Source organism: Triticum aestivum, chromosome 6A, assembly GCF_018294505.1.
Source record: "Triticum aestivum cultivar Chinese Spring chromosome 6A, IWGSC CS RefSeq v2.1, whole genome shotgun sequence".
Classification (NCBI taxonomy): Eukaryota; Viridiplantae; Streptophyta; class Magnoliopsida; order Poales; family Poaceae; genus Triticum; species Triticum aestivum.
This window is the reverse complement of record NC_057809.1, coordinates 185,360,693-185,370,579: the sequence shown is the minus strand read 5'-3', so window position 1 is coordinate 185,370,579 and position 9,887 is coordinate 185,360,693.

Below are 9,887 nucleotides of genomic sequence, written 5' to 3'. Positions count from 1 at the left end.
GTTCTGAACGTCATGGACCATATGAGATGTTCCAGGAATTGAAATTAATATTTCAAGCAAATGCCCGAGTTGAGAGATATGAGGTCTCAACAAGTTCTATAGCTGCAATACGAAGGAGAACAGTTTTGTCAGTGCACACATATTCAGAATGTCTGGGTATCATAACCACTTGACTCAGCGGGGGGTTAATATTCCGTATGAGAGTGTTATTGACAGAGTTCTTCAATCACTACCACCAAGCTACAAAGGCTTCGTGATGAACTATAATATGCAAGGGATGGATAAGACAATTCCCGAGCTCTTCTCTATGCTCAAAGCTATGGAGGTAGAAATCAAGAATGAGCACCAAGTTTTGATGGTTAACAAGACCACTAGTTTCAAGAAAAAGGGAAAGGGAAAGAAAGGGGAACTTCAACAAGAATGGCAAGCAAGTTGTAACTCCCGGGAAGAAACCCAAGTCTGGACCTAAGCCTGAAACTGAGTGCTTCTACTGCAAAGGGACTGGTCACTGGAAGCGGAACTGCCCCAGGTATTTTGTGGATAAGAAGGATGGCAAAGTGAACAAAGGTATATTTGATATACATGTTATTAATGTGTACCTTACTAATGCTCGTAGTAGCGCCTAGGTATTTGATACTGGTTCTGTTGCTCATATTCGCAACTCGAAACTGGGGCTACGGATTAAACGAAGATTGGCTAAGGATGAGGTGACGATGCGCGCCGGGAATGGTTCCAAGGTCAATGTGATCGCCGTCGGCACGCTACCTCTACATCTACCTACGGGGTTAGGTTTGGACCTGAATAATTGTTATTTGGTGCCAACGTTGAGCATGAACATTATATTTGGATCTTGTTTGATGCGAGACGATTATTCATTTAAATCAGAGAATAATGGTTGTTCTATTTATATGAGTAATATCTTTTATGGTCATGCACCCTTGAAGAGTGGTCTATTTTTGTTGAATCTCGATCGTGGTGATACACATACTCATAATATTGATGCCGAAATATGCAAAGTTGATAATGATAATATTGATGCCAAAAGGCAAGATCTTTGTTGCCAAGAATGGATCCTTTCTAGAGAAGGAGTTTCTCTTGAGAGAAGTGAGTGGGAGGAAAGTAGAACTTGATGAGGTAATTGTACCTTCTCTCAAATGGGAAAGTAGCTCATCATAGAAAACCATTCCCGTGATGCCTACACCAATTAATGAGGAAGCTAATGATAATGATCATGAAACTTTGGATCAAGTTACTACTAAACCAGAGCACGTTCCTCACCAGAGTGGTACGGTCATCCTGTTCTGGAAGTCATGTTACTAGACCATGAGGAACCTACAAACTATGAGGAAGCGATGATGAGCCCAGATTCCGCGAAATGGCTTGAGGCCATGAAATCTCAGATGGGATCCATGTATGAGAACAAAGTATGGACTTTGGTTGACTTGCCCGATGATCGGCAAGCCATAGAGAATAAATGGATCTTCAAGAAGAAGACTGACGCTGATGGTAATGTTACTGTCTACAAAGCTCGACTTGTTGCGAAAGGTTTTCGACAAGTTCAAGGAGTTGACTACGATGAGACCTTCTCACCCATAGCAATTCTTAAGTCTATCCGAATCATGTTCGCAATTGCCGCATTTTATGATTATGAAATCTGGCAAATGGATGTTAAAACTGCATTCCTTAATGGATTTCTTAAAGAAGAGTTGTATATGATGCAACCAGAAGGTTTTGTCGATCCTAAAGGTGCTAACAAAGTGTGCAAGCTGCAGCGATCCATTTATGGACTGGTGCAAGCATCTCAGAGTTGGAATATACGCTTTGATGAGGTGATCAAAGCATATGGTTTTATACAGGCTTTTGGAGAAGCCTGTATTTACAAGAAAGTGAGTGGGAGCTTTGTAGCATTTCTAATATTATATGTGGCTGACATATTGTTGATTGGAAATGATATAGAATTTCTGGATAGCATAAAAGGATACTTGAATAGAAGTTTTTCAATGAAAGACCTCGGTGAAGCTGCTTATATATTGGGCATCAAGATCTATAGAGATAGATCAAGACGCTTAATTGGAATTTCACAAAGCACATACCTTGATAAAGTTTTGAAGAAGTTCAAAATGGACCAGTCAAAGAAAGGGTTCTTGCTGTGTTACAAGGTGTGAAGTTGAGTCAGACTCATTGCCCGACCACTGCAGAAGATAGAGAGAAAATGAGAGTCATTCCCTATGCGTCAGCCATAGGTTCTATCATGTATGCAATGCTGTGTACCAGACCCGATGTGTTCCTTGCTATAAGTCTAGCAGAGAGGTACCAAATTAATCCAGGAGTGGATCACTAGACGGCGGTCAAGAACATCCTGAAGTACCTGAAAAGGACTAAGGATATGTTTCTCATTTATAGAGGTGACAAAGATCTCGTTGTAAATGGTTACATCGATGCTACCTTTGACACTGATCCGGATGACTCTAAGTCACAAACCGGATACATATTTATACTGAATGGTGGAGCTGTCAGTTGGTGCAGTTCCAAGCAAAGCGTCGTGGCGGGATCTACGTGTGAAGAAGAATACATAGCTGCTTCGGAAGCAGTAAATGAAGGGGTTCATATCCGATCTAGGTGAAATTGTAGGATCAAAAGTATGTCTAGAGGGGGGGGTGATTAGACTACTTGACCAAATAAAAATCTATCTTTTTCCCAGTTTTAAGTCTTGGTAGATTTTAGCAACTTATCACAAGTCAAGCAATCAACCTACACATGAAATTCTAAGAGTATAGCAGCGGAATGTAAATCATTGCATATGAAGGTAAAGGGGAGGAGTTTGAGGGGAGAAAACGCAATGTAGAACTGGAGATTTTGGCATGGTTCTGATAGGTGGTGCTATCGTACATCCATGTTGATGGAGACTTCAACCCACAAAGGTTAATAGTTGCGCAAGTCCACGGAGGGCTCCACCCACGAAGGGTCCACAAAGAAGCAACCTTGTCTATCCCACCATGGCCATCTCCCATGATGGACATGCCTCACTTGGGTAGATCTTCACGAAGTAGGCGATCTCCTTGCCCTTACAAACTCCTTGGTTCAACTCCACAAACTTGACATAGGCTCCCAAGTGACACCTAACCAATCTAGGAGACAACACTCTCCAAAAGGTTATAGATGGTGTGTTGATGATGAACTCCTTGCTCTTGTGCTTCAAGTGATAGTCTCTCCAACACTCAACTCTCTCTCATAGATATGGATTTAGTGGAAAGCAACTTGGGGAAGGCTAGAGATCAAGATTCTTGTGGTTGGATTGGAATGTCTTGGTCTCAACACATGAGTAGGTGGTTATTTCTCAGAAAATGAATGCTGGAAGTTTAGGCACGTTTTGATGGCTCTCTCCACTAATGGAGGAAGGGTGGAGGGGTATATATAGCCTCCACACAAAATCCAACCATTACACACAATTTACCAAACTCGATGGGACCGAAAAGTGAAACTCGGTCAGACCGATTTAGTTCAAAATGTGAATGTTAGGCTTTTCGTTGGGACCGACATGATCAACTCGGTGGGACCGATTGTGTTAGGTTTAGGGCATAGTGTCGTAATCTCGGTGAGATTGATCACATGAACTCGGTGAGACTGATTTCTGTAATAGGCAAACAGAGAGTTGGTCAGGAAAACTCGGCGGGACCGATCGCTCATTTTGGTGAGACCGAAACATTACGAAAAGGAAACAGAGAGTCTGCATTGTGAACTTGATGGGACCGATCACTCATCTCGGTTAGACCGAAACGTTACGAAGGGAAACAAAGAGTTTGCAATCCCATCTCGGTGAGACCGAGATCCCTATTGGTGATACTGCACTGATTAGGGTTTCTGGCTATGGCTATGTCAAATGAACTCGGTGGCGCCGGAGAGATCAAATCGGTGGGGCCGAGTTTGACTTTTGGTTTGGGACATATGTGGATATGAGAAAGTGGTTGAGGGCTTTTGGAGCATATCACTAAGCATTTTAAGCAAGCAAGCCATTAAGCAACACCTCATCCCCTTTTAATAGTATTGGCTTTTCCTATGGACTCAATGTGATCTTGGATCACTAAAATGAAAAAGGTAGAGTCTTGAGGTTTTGCCAATATGTGTCCATAGCATTTTGAGGGGTCCACATCTCTAGTCCATGCCATGCCAATCATTGAACTTTCTAAAAAGATTATCTTGAATGGATATTAGTTCAATGAGCTATATGTTGTTAATAATTACCAAAACCACCCAGGGATTAGTTGCGCTTTCAGTAATACCTAGTGCATCTGGTCCAATGAAAATCTTTTCTGACAATACTAGAGCAATTGCCTTGGCGAAGGGACCCAGATTTCACAAAAGAACCAAACACATCAAGATCATGGTGATGCATGGCAACGAGAGGGAAGAGTATCATCCACATACCCTCGTAGACCGTAAGCGGAAGCATTATGAGAACTCGGCTGATGTAGTCGAACGTCTTCACGATCCGACCGATCCAAGTACCGAATGCACGACACCTCCGAGTTCAGCACACGTTCAGCTCGATGATGTCCCATGAACTCCGATCCAGCAGAGCTTCACAGGAGAGTTTCGTCAGCACGACGGTGTGATGATGGTGATGATGTTGCTACCGATGCGGGGCTTCTGCTAAGCACCGCTACCATATGATCGAGGTGGATTATGGTGGAGGGGGGCACCGCACACGGCTAAGGGATCAATGATCAACTTGTGTGTCCATGGGGTGCCCCCTCCCCCGTATATAAAGGAGTGGAGGAGGGGGAGGGCTGGGCCTCTCTATGGCGCGCCATGGGGGAGTCCTACTCCCTCTGGGAGTCGGATTCCCCCTTTACCTAGTATAAGTAGGAGCCCTTCCAAGTAGGAGTAGGAGAGGAAGGAATGAGGAGAGAGGGAGGAAGGAAAGGGGGGCCGGCCCCCCTCCCAATTTGGATTGGGCTTGGGGGGCGTGCCTCCCTCTTTTCCCTTCCCTCTCCTCTATTCCACTAAGGCCCAATAAGGCCCATATACTCCCCGGGGGGTTTCGGTAACCTCCCGGTACTCCGGAAAAATGCCCGAACCACTCAGAACCATTCCTATGTAAAAATATAGGCTTCCAATATATCGATATTTATGTCTTGACCATTTCAAGACTCCTCGTCATGTCCGTGATCAAATCCGGGACTCCGAACTACCTTTGGTACATCAAAGCACATAAACTTGCAATACTGATCGTCACCGAACATTAAGCGTGTGGACCCTACGGGTTCGAGAACTATGTAGACATGACCGAGACTCATCTCCGGTCAATAACCAATAGAGGAACCTGGATGCTCATATTGGTTCTACATATTCTACGAAGATCTTTATCGATCAAACCGCATAACGGTATACGTTGATCCCTTTGTCATCGGTATGTTACTTGCCCAAGATTCGATCGTCGGTATCTCAATACCTAGTTCAATCTTGTTAGCGGCAATTCTCTTTATTCATTCCATAATGCAACATCCCGTAACTAACTTATTAGTCACATTGCTTGCAAGGCTTATAGTGATGTGCATTACCGAGAGGGCCCAAAGATACCTCTCCGACAATCGGAGTGACAAATCCTAATCTCGATCCATGCCAACTCAACGAACACCATCGGAGACACCTGTAGATCACCTTTATACTCACCCAGTTATGTTGTGATGTTTGGTAGCACACAAAGTGTTCCTCCAGTATTCGGGAGTTGCATGATCTCATAGTCATAGGAACATGTATAGTTATGAAGAAAGCAATAGCAACAAACTAAACGATCATCGTGCTAAGCTAATGGATGGGTCAAGTCAATCACATCATTCTCTAATGATGTGATCCCGTTAATAAAATGACAACTCATGTCTATGGTTAGGAAACATAACCATCATTGATTCAACGAGCTAGTCAAGTAGAGGCAAACTAGTGACACTCTGTTTGTCTATGTATTCACACATGTACTAAGTTTTCGGTTAATACAATTCTAGCATGAATAATAAACATATATCATGATATAAGGAAATATAAATAACAACTTTATTATTGCCTCTAGGGCATATTTCCTTCAGTCTCCCACTTGCACCAGAGTCAATAATCTAGTTCACATCGCCATGTGATTTAACACCAATAGTTCACATCTTTATGTGATTAGTTCACATCTCCATGTGACTAACACCCAAAGGGTTTACTTGAGTCAATAATCAAGTTCACACCGCTATGTGATTAACACCCAAAGAGTGAATATGTTTTGCTTGTGAGAGAAATTTAGTCAATGGATCTGCCACATTCAGATTCATATGTATTTCGCAAATTTCTATGTCTACAATGCTCTGCACGGAGCTACTCTAGCTAATTTCTCCCACTTTCAATATGTATCCAGATTGAGACCTAGAGTCATCTAGATCGGTGTAAAATGCTTGCATCGACTTAACTCTTTACGACGAACTCTTTTATCACCTCCATAACCAAGAAATATTTCCTTAGTCCTATAAGGATAATTTTGACCGTTGTCCAGCGATCTACTCCAAGATCACTATTGTACTCCTTTGTCAAACTCAGGGCAGGGTATACAATAGGTCTAGTACATAGCATGGCATACTTTATAGAACCTATGATTGAGGCATAGGGAATGACTTTTCATTCTCTTTTTCTATTTTCTACCGTGATCGGGTTTTGAGTCTTTACTCAACTTCACACCTTGCAACACAGGGAAGAACTTCTTCTTTGACTGTTCAATTTTGAACTACTTCAAAATCTTGTAAAGGTATGTACTTATTGAAAAAACTTATCAAGCGTCTAGATCTATCTCCATAGATCTTGATGCTCGATGTGTAAGTAGCTTCATCAAGGTCTTTCTTTGAAAAACTCTTTTCAAACACTCCTTTATGCTTTCCAGAAAATTCTACATTATTTCCGATCAACAATATGTCATTCACATATACTTATCAGAAATGTTGTAGTGCTCCCACTCAATTTCTTGTAAATACAGGCTTCACCGCAAGTCTGTATAAAACCATATGCTTTGATCACTTTATCAAAGCATATATTCCAACTCCAAGATGCTTACAACAGTCCATAGATGGATCGCTGGAGCTTGCTCACTTTGTTAGCACCTTTAGGATCAACAAAACCTTCTGGTTGCGTCATATACAACTCTTCTTTAAAAATCCATTAAGGAATACAGTTTTGACATCTATTTGCCAGATTTCATAAAACGCGGCAACTGCTAACATGATTCAGCCAAACTTTTAAGCATCAATACGAGTGAGAAAATCTCATTGAAGTCAACACCTTGAACTTGTCGAAAACATTTTGTGACAATTCGAGCTTTGTAGATAGTAACACTACTATCAACGTCCGTCTTCCTCTTGAAGATCCATTTATTCTTAATGACTCACCGATCATCGGGCAAGTCAATCAAAGTACATACTTTGTTCTCATACATGGATCTCATCTCAGATTTCATGGCCTCAAGTCATTTCGCGGAATCTGGGGTCATCATTGCTTCCTCATAGTTCTGAGGTTCGTCATGGTCAAATAACATGACATCCAGAACATGATTACCGTACCACTCTGGTGCGTATCTCACTCTGGCTGACCTACGAGGTTCGGTAGTAACTTGATCTGAAGTTACATGATCATCATCATTAGCTTCCTCACTAATTGGTGTAGGAGTCACAGGAACAGATTTCTGTGATGAACTACTTTCCAATAAGGGAGCAGATACAGTTACCTCATCAAGTTCTACTTTCCTCCCACTCACTTCTTTCGAGAGAAACTCCTTCCCTATAAAGGATCCGCTCTTAGCAACGAATGTCTTGCCTTTGAATTTGTGATAGAAGGTGTACCCAATTGTCTCCTTTGGGTATCCTATGAAGACACATTCTCCGATTTGGGTTTGAGCTTATCAGGATGAAACTTTTTCACATAAGCATCGCAACCCCAAACTTTAAGAAACGACAACTTTGGTTTCTTGCCAAACCATAGTTCATATGGTGTCGTCTCAAAGGATTTAGATGGTGCCCTATTTAATGTGAATGTAGCTGTCTCTAATTCATAACCCCAAAACGATAGTGGTAAATCGGTAAGAGACATCATAGATTGCACCATATCTAATAAAGTACAGTTACGATGTTCGGACACACCATTATGCTGTGGTGTTCCAGGTGGCGTGAGTTGCGAAACTATTCCGCATTGTTTCAAATGAAGACCTAACTCGTAACTCAAATACTCTCCTCCATGATCAGATCGTAGAAACTTTATTTTCTTGTTATGATGATTTTCGACTCCACTCTGAAATTATTTGAACTTTTCAAATGTTTCGGATTTATGTTTCATCAAGAAGATATACCCATATCTTACTCAAATCATGTGTGAAGGTCAGAAAATAACAATACCTGTCGCAAGCTTCAACACTCATCGGACTGCATACATCATTATGTATTATTTGCAACAAGTTTGTTGCTCGCTCCATTGTTTCAGAGAACGGAGTCTTAGTCATCTTGGCCATGAGACATGGTTCGCAAGCATCAACTGATTCATAATCAAGTGATTCCAAAAGCCCATCAGCATGGATTTTCTTCATGCGCTTTACACCAATAAGACCTAAACGGCAGTGCCACAAATAATTTGCACTATCATTATTAACTTTGCATCTTTTAGCTTCAATATTATGAATATGTGTATTACTACGATCGAGATTCAATAATCCATTCACCTTGGGTGTATGACCATTGAAGGTTTTATTCATGTAAACAGAACAACAATTGACTTTTAATGAATAACTGTATTGCAATAAACATGATCAAATCATATTCATGCTTAACACAAACATCAAATAACATTTATTTAGGTTCAACACTAATCCCAAAAGTATAGGGAGTGTTGATACGTCTCCGTCGTATCTACTTTTCCAAACACTTTTGCCCTTGTTTTGGACTCTAACTTGCATGGTTTGAATGGAACTAACCCAGACTGCCGCTATTTTCAGCAGAATTGCCATGGTGTTATTTATGTGCAGAAACAAAAGTTCTCGGAATGACCTGAAACTCCACGGAGCATATTTTTGGAAATAATAAAAAATACTGGTAAAATATCAAGGCAAGGGGGCCCACACCCTAGCTACGAGGGTGGGGGGCGCGCCTGCCCCCCTAGCCGTGCCCCCTACCTCGTGGGCCCCCCGGAGCTCCTCCGACCTCAACTCCAACTCTATATATTCGTGCTCGGGGAGAAAAAATCAGGGAGAAAGATTCATCGCGTTTTACGATACGGAGCCACCGCCAAGCCCTAAACTCTCTCGGGAGGGCTGATCTGGAGTCCGTTCGGGGCTCCGGAGAGGGGAATCCGTCGCCATCGTCATCATCAACCATCCTCCATCACCAATTTCATGATGCTCACCGCCGTGCGTGAGTAATTCCATCGTAGGCTTGCTGGACGGTGATGGGTTGGATGAGATTTATCGTGTAATCGAGTTAGTTTTGTTAGGGTTTGATCCCTAGTATCCACTATGTTCTGAGATTCATGTTGCTAACTATGACTTTGCTATGCTTAATGCTTGTCACTAGGGCCTGAGTGCCATGATTTCAGATCTGAAACTATTATGTTTTCATGAAAATATGTGAGTTCTTGATCCTATCTTGCAAGTCTATAGTCACCTACTATGTGTTATGATCCGACAACCCCGAAGTGACAATAATCGGGACCACTTCCGGTGATGACCGTAGTTTGAGGAGTTCATGTATTCACTATGTGTTAATGCTTTGGTCTAGTACTCTATTAAAAGGAGGCCTTAATATCCCTTAGTTTCCGCTAGGACCCCGCTACCACGGGAGGGTAGGACAAAAGATGTCATGCAAGGTCTTTTCCATAAGCAC